Source organism: Cryptomeria japonica, chromosome 2, assembly GCF_030272615.1.
Source record: "Cryptomeria japonica chromosome 2, Sugi_1.0, whole genome shotgun sequence".
Classification (NCBI taxonomy): domain Eukaryota; kingdom Viridiplantae; phylum Streptophyta; class Pinopsida; order Cupressales; family Cupressaceae; genus Cryptomeria; species Cryptomeria japonica.
The window spans coordinates 472,737,992-472,753,711 of record NC_081406.1 but is presented as its reverse complement, the minus strand read 5'-3'; the positions used below and the strand labels follow the sequence as shown (position 1 = coordinate 472,753,711).

Genomic DNA, 15,720 nt, shown 5'->3' with positions numbered 1-15,720 from the left:
CCTGAAATGACTAAGATCTTTGTGAAAGGGTGGAAGGAAAGTAGCTCGATGGTCGAGTCGATGGCAAGAGATGACTATCACTAAAGAAAAGATTATCGGCCCATCCACCAATGGGAGGAATATTTTTAAAGATACAAAAGCCTTGGATGAAGCCCTGGAGATGTTTTTAAAGGTAAGGAAAGAAATAAACTTTTTAAATTCTCAAAAAAGGGTTATGATAGAATTTCAATTAAACCAGTGGGGGATAAAATTGCTGAAGTTTTGATGGGTTATTTTACTTTGGATGGTCGTTTCACTACTGTTTATGGAATTCATTTTATCTTGCTTAATCATTTTTCGTTATAAGCATTATGTGTCCTTTCCCTTTTTTTGCTCACTTCCCAAGAATTTGGGTTAAAAGAGCATGGAAAGAGTGCCAAGTTTTCTATCTTGTATGAGGGTTTGATTTTGTTGATCATGAAACATTTTAAAGCCCTTCCCTCTCCCTCTAAAAACCTACTAGTGGCAGCAAAACTCGGGTTGAGATTCTTCTAATTATGGTATTGAGGTTAAGAGGTCAGATGATGGTGAGGAATGTAGAGTGGAGGAGGAGAATGATACATATTTTGTGCCCCACTTTGAGAATGAAAAAGGGAAGCATGTAAAATCTGCCAAGAAAAGAAGAGCCTAGATTTCATGATCTAATGGGTCCAAGCAAGGGATAAAGATTCTGTTAATAAATTGTTGTTTTCAAAGAAGAGCAAAAAGAATAAACATAGGGTTAACAAGGATACTGTGATTTCTAAAGGTAAGGAGAAACTTGTTGTGGCAAGGGTTGACAAGGCCTTTGTGCCTTCTAAAGGTAAGGGGAAGGTGGAAATGATTGTTAATGAGGATATGCCTAAGAGTCAAGACATTTTACCTGATAATGGTGGTGTTCTTAGTAATGTTGGAGGATATGTGTCTTTTTCCTCAAGACCTCCTAGATAACAAGGAGGATATTTATAATGTGTTGGTCCTTGCTAAAGAAAGTGTGGTGGGTCGTTTTCGACTAGCTAAAATGTTCCACATGGAGATAAACCAAATAAACATAAGATTGAGATCCTTGCAAAATATGTTTGTTTTCAATAAGGACGGTGTCAATGAAACGAGGTTCAGTGCGAATGGTGATTTTCAATCTACCCTTGATGTTGTGAAGTAGGATGTGAATTCCTTCATGAGTGAGTTTGAGGGTAGAATTCAAAAAGAGAGGAATGAATTTGATGGAAGGATGTAGGGGATCGAGAGTAAAATGCAATAGATAAACCAAAATCTAGAGAGGGTTGTAAATTTTAGCAAATACACTCAAAATAGTGTTGAGACCATTTGTATTTTTTTATGAGAAGTTTAAGAAAATTAAAGAGAATCAAAATGTGGATGCAACTAATGCAAGGAAGATGATAGGTCCCAGTCATCAAGGTCTCAGTGCTTGAACTTGAGGCAAGAAGAAATTTGTGGATGTGAAAAAAAAGGACTTGCAAAAGTTGTTTGAGCTTCATTAGAGCATGTACCAACAAGAACTAGAAGTTGTTGGTACTCTGAAATTGTTAAAATAGTTCTTATTGTCTTTGTTGTTTATCTAATTTTCGCTAGGTGTTAGCTATTGGATAGTTGTTGGTATGTTGTGTCTTTCCTTTTGGGCAACTTTTTGTTATTTGGATTTGTTCCCGACTAGTTTTTTCCATCCTTTTTGCAACATTTTATCTTTTGGTTCCGTTGTTTTTTAGTCTTGGATATCTTGTAAGCAACTTTATGTAAAGAGTTTTAGGTCCCTTCAAAAAAAAATTTACCCATAATAAAAAACATATCAGCATAGCCTTCTTCAATGTACTTTGTGGCAATCCAATTCGAATTATAGAATAATAAAGGTGATCCAATAAACCACGTAAGAACATTCAATGCAACTTGTTTGATTGTCTTGTATGATAATAAATTAGTTGCAAAAAAAATTCCACACACATCAAAAGGATATCCTCTTTATTAATCAAATTACTTTGTAAATCTATTTATTCATATATCTAATTGACAAATTGTTTTGTGAGACATTTTCATTTATCTTAGTCTAATTTAAAAAAATTGTTTAATAGTCTAACAAAAACCAAATAAAAAGATTAGTGTTTATGTCTTGAGCTTTAAAGCATTACTCACAACTATTAGAAGATGAATTACAATGATTATGCATTGATAGGGGAAGCATACGAGTAGCCGCTATAGCTAACTTTGCACACCCACAGATTCTAAACAATACATCAGATTTTGATGATTTTTTTTTATTGTCTTCACATGTGACTTTGTTGCTTATAGCTATTGTTTTGGCTTCTAGGTAGTAACAATGCATGTTGTGGGATCAGTTATGCATGCAAGGATCAAAATGTACACATTTCAAATTGTCACCTAATACATGCTTAAAGATGACCTTATAACCATTCACTTAAAATTACCAATACTTACATACAATTGTCCGAGTAGTCATGCACTATGAGTACCAATAAAGATGCACAATGAATCAATTATGATACATAGATACAAAAAAATGATAGAAAACTTGAAGCTTGCTTTCTTCCTAAAAGTTAGATAAAGAGCCAAGCTGGGTGCTGGACATGGCTTGCATTTTCCGGACGTCGATGGAAGGCTCGAACCCGGAGGAGATAGAGAGCCAAGCACGAACGCAAGGGAACTTGACATGGCATTCATTTTCCGGCCGTCGATGGAAGGTTCGAACCCAGCCTCCGGTCCGAATATACATCAGAGAATCGTAGAGACACCTGCGCCTCGGGTGTGAAGGAGGACGGTGATTCCTTGAATACTACCTAGTCAGGATGGTTCCCCCGCTCGGGCATTTCTGTTAATTAGGGAGAGCCCTATCTACCCTTGGTAAGATCATATGATTGTTCCCCTATATACGCTAGGCTCCTCTTCGTTTCTTCGCACGCAGCGGGCTGGTCGCGATACATAACACGCTTCAATCAATCTTGAATGAACGAACCCGGTTGAAGCAAAATTGAAGCAATAAACGATGCGGGCGGGCAACGCACTTGCGTTGGGATGGGGTGTTTACTTTGGAACCTTTGCATTGAGTTGTCCGCCATTGCCCGTTTCTATAATTCAAGGGAGGCAAGAGGCCTAAGTGGGGGACAAGAAAGGTTTCTTAATCCCTTTGATATTGTGTTGCAATTATTTTGGGGGGAGAAAATGTGCCTCCAATATTCCTTTGTACATTGTTGGACACCTCAACATAAGGGTCTAAAAGTTTTAATTCAAAATCTTTTATTGTGAATACAAGAAAAGGTTTTGGGGATTAAAAATTAATAAAAATTAAGATATATTAATTGATTTAATAACAAGTTAATTCATGTGGAAAGAATACATAATGGTGGCAACAATTTGTATCTTTTTCTTATCAAATTTTTTAAATATTCATGGATCTTTTTGAGGTGACGATCAATCTAATCATGCGAACATTATTATGGAAGATAAAAAACAAATAAAAAGATGTTTTACATGCCATTAAAATCTTACGATGAATTTATTGGAGGTATTAGCAAACAACCTAAAGCATCATCCCTGTTAACCATCACATTTTTTCATGATGCAATACTTAACAAGGGACACTATGGACCTCTTTACAGTAGAGGAGACATATGATGTCACCATATCAAAGGAATTATGGTTGATCTATGATACTATTTCAATTTGTACTAAAAAAATTTTGTTTAACAATACTTCGTAACAAATCAATATGCACAATCAATAGTTAATTTTAAAAGTTTCAACAAAACCAAAAAATATACTCTAGGTTGCATCTTCTCGAAGTTAAAATACTCTAGGCTCCATCATCTCGAAGTTAAAATTTGAGCAAAGAGAAGAACCATACTCTTCCACACTATTCTAGCTTCTAATATATTTAACCTTGCCATAGGTAAACTATGGATAGAACAATATCAACTTGTTCCTTCCATCGTGCATCATTCGTAAAGTTTATTCATTACGAAAAAATTGTCATGGTACCAAGACATCTATACCAAAATCCCTCAAAGCATGCTAATTTTACTATTGGTACTTTCTTACCTGAGCCTAAGGAGCCATTGAATGAAATAAATTATGTTATTTACAATTTATATAAGCACTTCAAGGACAACAAGAAGGATAAGGAAAATGGTTAACACAAAACAAGAAGGATGCAACAAACATGAATATTCCTAAGAATACCATCCAAAAAGGCAAGGATACATGGCTAATCCCAAATCCAATAGTGTAACCATTGAGGAACCACCAATCCAACTAAAGGCTACGATTGAAACATGAGATAAAGCAAATAATCTGATCACAAAAGAACAAAAACAAAAACAAGTATGGGTGTCAAAACCAATACAAAAAATTGTTCATTTGGTGCGCGCGCACACACACATACATATAAATAGGTATTAAAAGACCTACTTTACATAGTGAACCAAGGTGTCCATCAAATAAAACACATCGAGTGGTTATTTACAATGATTTTGTCGTTTCAATTATGTTGGCTTGATGATGATTGTAATGAATAATTTCATCATTTGTTGTCATTGATGAAACACATACACACACATATGTTCATATTGTCTACCGGTGTGACTTCAAAGTTGTTTATATTACAACCAATATACTAGAGGTTTATATCTAACCAGTACATGGTGACAACCGGTATATACATGAAGACAACCAGTGGTTATAAATAACTCGGCATCAACTTGGAGATCCAACGGAGATTATCACAGGAGCATCAAAGGATAAACGATTTATATGTTTAACTCCAACCGGTATTGTTGTTCCAACCAGTATTCATTGATTATGCGATGAGTTATCCTTACCGATAACTTTTGGCGGTATTTTTGTGATGCGTTATGATTGTTTGACCAGATACACTGCACCTAGGTAATTGTGATATGATTTCTAGAGGCCGACATGAAATCTAAATGTCTATATATTGACATCACAATGAATTATTTTGTATGAGTGAAGGAGATATGTTATGTGCGAAGGCAGAAGCATTAAGTTGCAGAGTATGTTGGTAATGAAGTGTTGAGTGCGCATAAGAGGATCTATACAAGCAAGTTGTGCTACTACTAGATCACACCACCTGTTGTTTTCTAATCACTGCAACAGTCAAATCCCCTAACCGGGTAAGCTCTAACAAGCTTCATTGTACAAATCCTCTAACCAAGTGATCCATTAGTTTGGATTCAGAAATCCTCCATCGAGGTTACTCCTTACAGGGTACTACCTTTTACAAGGTATAGCTTTTAACTAAGCTTTGGGATCTTTAACAGGATTCGCTCCTAGCAGAGCACATTGTAGACCTTAACCGGTCAGTTATCTATTACTGCAGATAGTTAACTTGTGAGTCCCATCTCACCGTGGTTTTTACCTATTTGGGTTTTCCACGTATAAACACTTGTGTTATGGTGGATGTTTTACTTATTGTGGATGTTGTTATATCATTTTGGATTACATGAATATTGTTTAACAAACTTGTTAAGTATATCTACTGGTCAGTGTTCAAAGTAGTATTTCTTTTGGTGTCACTGATTCACCCCCCCCCCCCCCTCTCAGTGTTTTACAAGTCCATCAATTGGTATCAGAGCCTAACTTATTTAAAGCCTAATCGCTTGGAAGGAAACCCTAAAGCTACCATGGGGGATATGAGATACTTTGAGATGGCTAGAGAGCTTGAGGCTGGTAGAAATGAGCTTGAAACCCTAAGGGTCAAACTGAAAGCTTCTCAAGTCGAAAGGAGAGAGCTAATTGAACAATTGTTAGAAATATTTGATAATAGTTCTTCAAATGAGGCCAATATTGATGCTTTAGCTGAGGAAGTTGAAAAACTAAACAGTGAAAAGCCAAATCTGAGAAGAGAGCTAGAAGGTCTTACTATCTGCATGAGTCAGGAATTAGAAGCCGGGAGAACTGCTGAAGATCTCATCAAGGAAAGACATCATGAGATTGCCAAGATCAAGCGAGAGAATGCTACTTTGCATGAGCATTTGAATGCAGAGAGAGAAGAAAAAGAGAGCTTACAGTTAGATCTTGAATTAGCATCATCTCTAAGAGAGAACCTGTCAAAACATAATGAAGATCTCACCAAACAGCTCATTGAAGCAAATGCGAAATTGGAAAAGTTCAACAGAAATTCTACCTTGCTAGAAGAACAAATTCAATCACAAAGGATGAATGGTGATAGCTTTGGACTTGGTTTTCACACATCTAAAAAAGGAGAATCCTTCGGTACCAAGAAAAACACTCATAAGAACAAATCTGCTCCTAAGGCTAAAAAGTCTACCGGTAAGAAGGTCTTTAAACATGTTTGTTTTGTTTGCCATAAACCTGGTCACACTGCAAATGTTTGTAGAAACAAACCTAATGGAAATGCAAGCTACAATACAAATGCTAGGTATGTATCCAAGAAATTTGAAGGTCACTACTTCACATGCAAAATGTATGGACATAGATCAGTTGAATGTAGATATGAAGCAAATAATCATGTACCGCATATGCATCCAAGACCAAATGGCAACTGGATGAGAAACTATTATAACCGGGGTAACATGAACTGGCAAAGACCCTCCGGCAACCGGTTTAGTCCATTTAAGATGGAAAAGGTAACAAATGTCATTTGCACCATCTGTAACAACTTTGGTCACGTGGCTATGAATTGCAAAAGAAGAACTGGGAGAGGTAATGCAGGACCTTGGAGATCATCTGGAATGGCCTGCTATCATTGTCATAAACCGGGACACATGGCAAAATTTTGTAGATCTAGAAAGAGCAAACCGATCAATCCTTATAAAGATCAGAAAGGCAAGAAGAAGGTCAATATTGAAGAAACCAGAGAAGAAATGAATCGAATATGGAAAAAGAAGAGTGATGATTCACCTGGAGAAGAAACTAATCCTTCACCCAGTGTGGAGAATCCCGCACCAATGAACTAAGCCTTTTCAATATGGCTAAGGGGAGCATAACGATAAATCCACTTCCGGACCCCTTGAGATGAATGAGTGGTAAGAGATTTTGAATGTATGAAATTTTGATAACTTTTTGTCAATTGGTTATCAGTCGGTTTTACATCTATCAATATTGTACATATCATTAAGCGGGATAATTAGGGTTTGTAACCCTAACGGGCGAACATTTAATGCAATAGGTAAAAAGGATAAAAGCGAGTTTCACTTTGTTATTTTTACCCTAATGCATTCGAGAAAGAATTTTTTGAGCGCTTGCAGAGCTAAGAAAGGATTGTTAGCTGATTTTAGTCGAAGTTGTATCGTGATTTGAGTGATCAAGCTAATTTGAAGGTTGGTGAAAACTGAACTCGTGTGCACTTGAGTATTCAATCGGTAAATGAGGCAGCGCACATAAAATAAGGTATTTCTTTGAAAAATCCTACTTTGAATCTAGTTTATCTGAAATGGCATCATCTTCTAAACCAGTAGAGAAATTGATGATCATATCTGAACCTATGGAAGTTGTAAAGGCGGAACGAATTGTGTCTTATAATGCTTTATCACAAGTTCCTAGTGGTGTCGTAGTGAAAGGAGATTTGTCTAGCGACATTGATTGCAAGATTGAGGATTTAGGATCATTGTCGATATATTCTCAATTGAAATCCCTTTGCGATGAAAACAGAAAGATTCAACCAGAATATATTAGGGTTTATGAGAAAGGTTTTCATAATGCAACATGCATTCTTGAAGATTTTGAAGAGGAACATATCTGAATTATTCTGAGTCGTGTTCATGGGGAAAACATGTATTTAGAAAGGACTCATACTATAACCAAGGAAGCTATTCAAGTTGTAACTGGTTTTTACTCAATCGGTGAAGTACCTAAGCTAAGACGAATTTCAAAAGAGACAATAAACACTCTAACCGGTTCAACCTTTGATGGGCGTGCTTTTTTTGTCAATGACATCAAGGACCCAGCGGTAAAGTTGGCAGCTATGGTTATAGGCTACCAGATATTTTATTCTAGTAGATTGAATAGTGTTCCATCTACAGCGGTGCATACTGCTTATAAGATGATAGATGAAAATGCTAATTATGACCTATGTGAGGCCATAAGGAGCCAATTATTGTTGAATCTTCAGTCTATCAAGAAGGATAGTAGTCAAAAATTTTAATTTGGAAAGTTGTGGATCGGTCTATTCTTTTATTTCCAGAGTTTCCTACCGAGAATTGGTGATCTTGAATGGTCTAAGGATCTACTGGTATCTGCCCAGATTAAGAACAACATCAAGGTTGTGAGGAATACCTTCTCTGTTGCAATGAATAAATATTTCAATGAATTTCAAAAGAAAATTAGTATGAGTAAGATTGCCTGAGGATGTGGTAAAACACTTCGCTAAGGACATTATTTTCACAGTTACCACTGATTTTTGTTTGATGGGGGCTATTGAGCCTAGAGAAGAAGAAATGGAAGACATGAGCTATGAAGTCAACTATGACTTATTGATCAGTTATGCCAATAACCTGTTGGCATCTCCAGTGGACAAAAAGAAGGTAAGATTGGATACAATTGAAGTTCAAAATGCAACAGCTGAAACCAGTAGTGTTCCATCCATAAGTGGTAAAGGTAAGAAGAAGAAGGTTGAGCAAGCACCTCCGGTAATAAAATGTACAAGAGTGACACAAAGTGTCCAAACCAAAAAGGAACCGGTACCCAAAGTATATGCAAAGAAGGAGACTGCATCAACGAGAAGAGCTCAGAAACTAATTCTCCAAGCAGAATCTGAAGGTACTGATATTGAGGAGGAACCCAAGAAAATAAAAGCAACCGGTAAAACAACCAAGCAAGTGAAGGAAGTGCCAAAGGCAACTGTGTCTTTTGATATCTTAACTTACAAGCCTGAGACTACCTTTGAGAGAACAGTGAAGACATTAGGAAGAAACAGATTTGATAATGTCAAAGATCATTTTGATTCATTCAATGAAGATGAAAAGGAACAAATTATTCAACAAGTAATCAATTATTTGTGCCATTTTAATAGATTACCTCATGATCTTGAAAAGGATATCTCTAATTCCTTATATACTATTCTTTTGAATAAATGGGAGGAAACAATAAAGAAAGAAAAAGAAATCATAGATGATGTATTTGTACAATATTTTTTTGATTTGTCAAATGATGAGTTGAATGAATTGGTTGATAAGTACAAAGTTCATTTTGCTTACTAGAAATATCCAACGAATGGAAGAACTTATACATTCCTCTAACGATGAGCAAGATATTGTTGATCGACCTGAGATGGATGAGGAAGAAATTGTGCAAGTTGATGTTGTTTATCCTATCAAGAAGAAGGATGACACTATTGTCCAACGAGTCATACTTGTTGATGATATTGAGGATGCAATAGATCTATCTGGAGACATTACAGCACCAGATATGCAGCCACTGGAAATTTTAGATTCACACGTTACTAAAGTTGAGAAACCGGCAACTCAACCAGGAGTGGATATTCCACTAGTCAAGGAACAACCAGTGAAACCCCAACTGCCACCAGTTTCACAGGCCACTCAGAAGGAATCCAATGAAAAAGTTGATACACAGATTTCTGAACAAGAAATGGAGAAAGAACAAGAGAAAGAAGAGATTGTTAAGGTAACATCTTCTGAACCGATAACATCATTAGTTTTACAATAGACTGATGAAGATGATGATGACTCATTCGCATCTTAGGGCCTATAATTGTTGATAATATGAGTGCATCTGAAATGATGAAGATTGCAACTGTCATGCAATCTAGGGCACACGAGAAGAGACTTAACGAAAAGAGAATGGAAGCAGAAACCATTCAGAATGTTGTGGATATTCTGACAAGTCTACTACTGGAAACTGCTACAGGGCATTTGACAACACCTATTAGCAAACTTCGTCAATTGGTTGTTGATGCATCTAACCAAATTAAGTCCCCAGAAGAAGCGGCGCAAACTTATGCTGAGAAGAGTTACAGGAAGAAACGTGGAGAGATTTTTATGAAAGAGATTGATACAGGAAAAATTGTTCTATCTCTTAATAAAGATTTATTAAGAAAAGCTATTGAAACAAGAGGGAAATTTCTTGCATCTACTTCTAATGTTCCATTCTTTTATTCTGTTATCAATAACAGGCGAACTGAAACAGAGCAAGAGCTAGAGAAGATATGCAATGCATATGTACCACTTCAAGATTCTATTTTTGCTTTTAGCAAATCTGTGGATGATTTGCAAAACAGGTTAGATACCTATGATCTTGAGAAAGCAAAAAGACTCCGGTCACTGAAGGAATTGAAGAGTCTACTCACATCCCAAGTGGACATACTGCAAAGAGCCTACAAGAATGCAGAAGCTATTTTGGCTACCCCAGAAACTTGTACACTTGATTCAATGGAAGAGTTCCATACTCAGATTATGTCTACACTTGAGTTCATTGAGAACTTGCTAGAGACATGGGAACATACTTTATCTCAGTAGAAGAGAAAATTTAATGTCATTTTTATGAGGCTAGCAATGCATGAATCTTGATTCAGTTTTTCAAGTTTTTGTATATGTAAAACATTTTGATACAAACTTATATATATATATATATATTGCTTTTCAATTTGGCATTGTTGTCAAAGGGGGAGTAGAAATATGTATGTGTGTTGTGAAAATTTTGCATGATGTATGTAGTAAGGGGGAGTATATGTATATGTGTATGTGTATAAAAAAAAATTGTAAGCACACTTAGCGGTATTACTATAAAATTTTCTAAGCATTGCCATCAATGCCAAAGGGGGAGATTGTTGGCTTGATGATGATTGTAATGAATAAATTCATCATATGTTGTCATTGATGAAACACATACACACACATATGTTCATATTGTCTACCGGTGTGACTTCAAAGTTGTTTATATTACAACCGGTATACTAGAGGTTTATATCTAACCAGTACATGGTGACAACCGGTATATACATGAAGACAACCAATGGTTATACATAACTCGGCATCAACTTGAAGATCCAACGGAGATTATCACAGGAGCATCAAAGGATAAACGATTTATCTGTTTAACTCCAACCGGTATTGTTGTTCCAACCGGTATTCATTGATTATGTGATGAGTTATCCTTACTGACAATTTTTGGTAGTATTTTTGTGATGTGTTATGATTGTTTGACCAGATACACTGCACCTAGGTAATTGTGATATGATTTCTAGATGCCGACATGAAATCTAAATGTCTATATATTGACATCCCAATGAATTATTTTGTATGAGCGAAGGAGATATGTTATGTGCGAAGGCAGAAGCATTAACTTGCAGAGTATGTTGGTAATGAAGTGTTGAGTGTACAAAAGAGGATCTATACAAGCAAGTTGTGCTACTACTAGATCACACCACTTGTTGTTTTCTAATCGCTGCGACAGTCAAATCCCCTAACCGGGTAAGCTCTAACAAGCTTCATTGTACAAATCCTCTAACCAAGTGATCCATTAGTTTTGATTCAAAAATCCTCGGCCGAGGTTACTCCTTACAGGGTACTACCTTTTACAGGGTATAGCTTTTAACTAAGCTTTGGGATCTTTAACAAGATTCGCTCCTAGCAGAGCACTTTGTAGACCTTAACCGGTCAGTTATCTATTACTGCAAATAGTTAACTTGTGAGTCCCATCTCACCGTGGTTTTTACCTATTTGGGTTTTCCACGTATAAACACTTGTGTTATGGTGGATGTTTTACTTATTGTGGATGTTGTTATATCATTTTGGATTACATGCATATTGTTTAACAAACTTGTTAAGTATATCTACCAGTCAGAATTTAAAGTAGTATTGCTTTTGGTGTCACCGATTCACCCCCCACTCTCAGTGCTTTACAAGTCCATCAGATTGCAATAAAATAACTTACAAAAAAGAGAAATATAAAACAAAATATGTTGCAAATACTTTATAATAGTTGAGAATAATAAGCCACTTCAAGGAGGGAAACCTTAAAAAATCTCCAATGAGAACACCATTTGCGATATGATGATGAAATAAGACTCACCGCCTCCTATATATACTCTACATATGCCAAGGATATCACCTAGGCTAACATAGATACCACTATATAGGCCCTAGGTCGACCTAAATAACTAATGCTACATCCTTAATCCTAAAGTATGCTAAGGGTTGTGAGTAGTCAGCTTGTGACTATGTTAATTCCTAATTAAGTCGTTATTTGGGTCAGACTAGGGCCTATATAGTCATATCTAAGTTGGCTTGGGTGATATCCTTGGCATAAGTAGGGTATATATAGGAGGTAGCAAGTCTTATTTCATCATCAAATTGTGAATTGTGTTCTCGTTAGAGATATTTGGAGGTTTGCCCCCTCAAAGTGCCTTATTGTTCTTAGCTATTATAAAGTATTTTTAGCATATTTCATATTATCTCTCTTTTGTACAAGTTATTTCATTACAAGTGGTATTAGGGCATGATCTTGGCACCATGAAGACAAAGCATTTTCTCAATTTTGGAGGTCATTTTTTGGAATATAATTTTTAAAGGGTTTTTCAAGGACGTATTAAAGAATATGTAGTCTATATTTTAGAGGAATTGGAGCATAACTGAGTGAGTCATTACAAAATTAGGGTTTCTACCTATTTTATTAGAGAAGCTAATATCTTTAAATTATTGGAAAGTTGTACATATCGTGATACTTCTTTATAATTCTTACATCTACCTTGTGTTTCCTATACACATTGGAATTTTGTGCCATATGTATTGCACATATTGTATTCTTATTTCACCTTTAAATGATTCATGCTCTTTTCCCTAATCAAGGGCACCTTTCCTTTTTTCCATTTTGATCTCTTATGTGTTCCCTATATCATATGTTTAGCACACATGTTTTTCTAAGTTACTTGTTTAGATCTTATGAATTAGTATAATACGTGTTTAGCTTCCATGATTTTCTTACATGCCTTGTTTAATTCATGTCTTATGATATTCCATGTCTATCACTTATGTTTTCCCTTGCTCCCTGGTATATTCCTATACTAGGTGTCAATTATATTTCTATGCTTCCTATGTTTCATGCTTACAATGTCTATTACCATGCTTAATATGATGTTCCTAATATTTTCACATCCTTATGGTATCATTCTTGCAATCTCTCATTTTCACACTTTTATTGTGCTTCCATCTTATGATACTTACATGTTAGTTGTTTATGCCATTTACATGCTCCATATGGTTATCAAGTTATTCTATTATAATCTCATGCTTAGGATTAAATATTTATTGTATTAGAGAACATTCATGAAATGCCATTATTAGAGCACACGTCATCGTAGACATCCCTACATGCTTGATTGCTATCTTCAATTATTGATCTAAAGTTATTATATTGGTCCATTGTGGAACAAGACCAATTGCTTAGCAAGTTCGCAAACATGATCATAATGAGTCAAGGTGAATTTACAACAAATTTGCATTCCCTATTAGTTCTTTTTTACAAATGTGAATTTAATTCTATGTATCAAATTAGTTCAACATGAGTAGCTTTTATCTAGATTAGAACTTACTCAATTTAGAAATTTTGAAACATACATTTGATCAAACCCCAAAATTTCAACAAATTAACAAATTAACAAATTAAATCTGAACAACATATCTATTTTCAAAACTCAAACTAAATACCATATTTATATTTTATAAATTTAAATTCTACATTTATTAATCCACCTCTTACTCGTCAAACTTAAACTAACGTTTGTATACTTAATTAACCTATATATAATACTGTTTATTCCCTTGAAATACCTAATGCATTAGTAATTAAGTGGTAGGTTCTACCCTAATGTCATATACTCTTCAATAAAAGTTGCAATACATTTTTTTCGTAACCATAACAAACCCAAAAAATCTAACTGTGATGAAAATGACGAATAATAACATTTCAAAGTAAAATCGACATGCAAATTAGTGTAATTCTTTAAAAAATAAAGAATTTTGAGGTCCTCTGGAATTCATAAACAATGACATATTTCAGTCTAAAAAATTTATCAGAAGAGGAAACAATGCAATCTGGCATCGGCAAATTGACGCGCTATATTTTAGCCAGACTTTCTGACGGACAATGTTGCTAAAAATCTCAGAGAAAAAGCAAAGGCCGAAGTTTGATCAAATCATTTTCATTTTAATATTTTGTTTGAATGTCATAAACAGAGGTTTTGAAGGAAGATTTTCCATGAAATTGAAATCATATGTGAGAAGAAAAGAGAAAAGCGCCGAGAAATTCGAAGTTTGAAATCTATCATGAATACCTAAAATCCAAACAGATATTATATTACAGGAAATTGTGTGCACTGCATTCCATTAAATAAATAAATAAATACGCGTCATTTCTTCTTGCCGATAAATTTTGTAATGCAAGAAAAAAATTGAATTTTTTCAACCTGTTTCGACATTACAAGCGAGATAAAGAAAGTTCGCTAACCTTTTAATTCGAAGAACCCGAAATTGTGTCGCCCATTTGTAGTCCCTCTGCAAATTCTCCTGCGTTGTTCGCTTCCATCTTCTCCCCAAAAAAATATTTGAGCCCCTTCGAAATTTTGCCACGTAAGAACACCGCTGACGTGGCAGCTTTTGGATAAGTAAATCCCCGCCTCATCTAGAAAGGGGGATATAAATATCTTTTGTTCCCCCTTTTTAAATTCTTGGATTTCTTTTATTCAAAATCAAAGTTTGCGTAATAAACAAGTATCCCAACTAATTAACTAGAATTAGTTACCCTACTTCCTTAAAAGGAATCTGGTATATCAGGGGAGAGGAGCTAATACGTGCGTGAGGTCTAGAAGGTGATATATAACATGCGCATCGTGGGCCCCACACATGACCGTCTTATTCGGCAAAACTTTTGCAACCGCACACCAAAAACATAACGGAAAAAATTGCATAAATATTCACATTAAACATAATATCTTTCACGCCATACATGTATCCATTACAAAACAAACATAAAACATTGTATAACATTTGGAAATATTAAAGTATGCATTAACGAAATAAACACATGTCAATGTGGGCACTTTCACGTGCAACCATGCCAAAGAGTGGGCCCCTCTAACAAAAATAAAATGTCATTGTAAAAGTTTTAAACATGACCAAGTTTTTGTTACGTGGCTTCAATCGCCAATAAAACAAGCATAACATAAACATTAATATTGCCAACACAACACGCATGGACCCAACCGCAACCCTTCACACAACACATTTTGGCTGGTTTGGGTCCACGTCGGCGCCACGACACCTCCTTCCCCTGGCACAGTACCCAACACTCTGTCATTTGTGTACAACCTGTCCCATCTCCTTCACCTCTCTTCACGCCAACTCCCACCTGCAACAACGACAAAAACTGTGTAAGGCCACTAAATTCCAAACAAAAACAATCAAATTAGGTTTAAATGAATTACTTTTGTAGATTCAATGGACAAACAATGCAAATTCAAATTTCAAATTCGAAACAGCACATTAAAAAGGGGGAAACCACGCAATCCATGTATAAAACATAAATTCTCATCTCATTGCAAGAGTCGGATTTGAAAGAAATGCAGTGCAAGAGAGAAACAAAAAGCAAAAACACGGAGTAGCAAACACGCACAACAGTCGACCAGATTCAACAAAAGCACACAGGTATTGTTCTTGTTACCATACACATTTTTCTACATCA

The 15,720-nt window shown here is 35.5% G+C and overlaps 1 protein-coding gene across 1 annotated transcript in view; it reads right to left on the bottom strand.

The window, feature by feature from the left end:
* LOC131050901 (lycopene epsilon cyclase, chloroplastic) overlaps positions 1-14,681 on the bottom strand; it is a 270,496-nt gene extending 255,815 nt beyond the window's left edge. The window contains exon 1 of the mRNA XM_057985246.2: positions 14,488-14,681. The gene's annotated coding sequence lies outside the window, so the exon portion shown is untranslated. The remainder of the gene's footprint in view (positions 1-14,487) is intronic.
* Positions 14,682-15,720: the final 1,039 nt, after the last annotated feature.